At 40.3% G+C, this 1862-nt stretch overlaps 1 protein-coding gene across 1 annotated transcript in view; it reads right to left on the reverse strand.

Annotated features, from left to right (window-relative positions):
- The window catches only part of LOC101863402 (extracellular tyrosine-protein kinase PKDCC), a 39279-nt gene that overhangs the window by 12600 nt on the left and 24817 nt on the right, over window positions 1–1862 (reverse strand). The window lies entirely within an intron of this gene.

The following is a 1862-nucleotide window of genomic DNA, read 5'->3' on the forward strand; positions in this document are numbered from 1 at the left end:
GTCTGTGTTAAAAGGCAGTGAACTTGAACGACAAATATCATTATACTGGCAACATCTCAGTAACTTACTTTCCGTTTTGTGCATCAACATGTAATTTTTTCTTCTTCTGTCCATTCACACACCATCCATCCTTAAACCCATCCACCCATCAGTGTAACAGCACGTCAATCAGTTCATCCATACAGTCATCCAACAAACATTCACTCGTTCACCAGGTCAGCTATACTATTTCCATTTACCCACTACCAACACATCCATTATTATCTCTCCCTTTTTCTATTCCTCCATCCCCTCTCTCCATTTAAGCTTATCCATCCATCCACTCATACATCCGTCAGTCTGCCATTTACGGATCTGATTTTACATAATGATAGACACATTTGTTTTAAACAATGTTTTAAACATCTGAGAAATCCAAAAGGGCTGAAGCTGAACCCACTGACAAGGCAAAAATTCAAAACAGATCTAGAGCTTCAGATTTTAAGTATTATACGGATATTTCTTTAAGCATAAAAAGTAATATCGTTTAAGAAAGCCTAGAAAAACATCGTCTTAGAAAGAGGGGAAAAAATCCCCAGTAAGGCAAACATGAGCGTGTCAACTTGAAGCACCCTTTTCCTGGCTGATTGGCATGTGACAGGAGGCAGTGTACTTGAGTGCTAAGTATCGTTATACTGGCAAGACCTCATTAAATCATTCTGTGACGGTGAAACCGGGCCATCTTTTGCCAAAGAACGATACTCTGCTCTCTGACGCTCCGTTTTACAGGGGGACGGGCGACCTTCCAAGGCAGTTATTAAAGACCATCACTTTAATCCCTCTAGAAAAAACCGCCATCGATTGACACCTGCCGTATATCGTCGCCCGGTGCATTTTCGCGTGTCGACACGAAGGTAGTGCGTATAAAAATGTGGGTCGTGGAAATAGAAAAGCGAAAAACGGACAGCACACGGTTTACAGGATGTGCTGATATCGTCTTAAGCTTGTTCAAGGGACGCACTGGCATGACACAATTATAAAATGTACGATAAAAATCCGTTGCTCTAAATCAACAAAAAAGATTTCTTCAACGATCTACTTACGAAGACAAGCTGGCATGAAGCAAATACGTGCCATCTCAATGAATACATCATGTCAACACTTGAGCAGGAAAAGAGTAAACATTTTATTCAACGGGAGGACAACCCTCGTAGAAACTGAGACTAATGATGCATAGTTCACCGTCAAAAGCAATATTTGGACAGAACTTAAGAACATGATAAAAATCTAAATCTAAATGTCTGTATTTGTGCGCCCCTTTCCTTGGCAGCTGGAAGAGAAGCTCCGGGGGAAAAAAAGATTGGCACATGGCAGGTGATTACTGGGCGTTTAGTTAAGATTATCCCCACGATCTGTCATGTTGCCATTATGATAAAAGAAAATTAAATAGTTTAGATTGTGCTGCGAAACGAAAAAATGAAGTTTTTCGTACCATATTAGGATGAATTACCATAATAATACGGCAGGATCGAGAGATAGGGTAAAACAACGACTGACTGTAAATGATTGACGTCACAGCTGACACAACTTCCATCATTTGGGAGGCAGGCTGCATCCAATCTACCTGTCAGTGTCTACTGTAGGTGGGACAGTGGACTATTTGAAACTCCACCGGCCAGTCGAGGAAGTTATTTATGAAGATACACAAAATAAAAAATTTCTTGAAATTTGAAGTTTTCATGGACCTACTCATGTTATCATATAATTGTTCGTGGTATGGAATGAGCTTGACGTTTTTCAACACTAAAGATTAGTTAAGGGGGTGTCTCCCGAATCCAACTTCCACCTCTTATCAAGTAAATGGATAAACTATGTAACCCCCC

Source organism: Aplysia californica, unplaced genomic scaffold, assembly GCF_000002075.1.
Source record: "Aplysia californica isolate F4 #8 unplaced genomic scaffold, AplCal3.0 scaffold00021, whole genome shotgun sequence".
NCBI classification, from domain to species: domain Eukaryota; kingdom Metazoa; phylum Mollusca; class Gastropoda; order Aplysiida; family Aplysiidae; genus Aplysia; species Aplysia californica.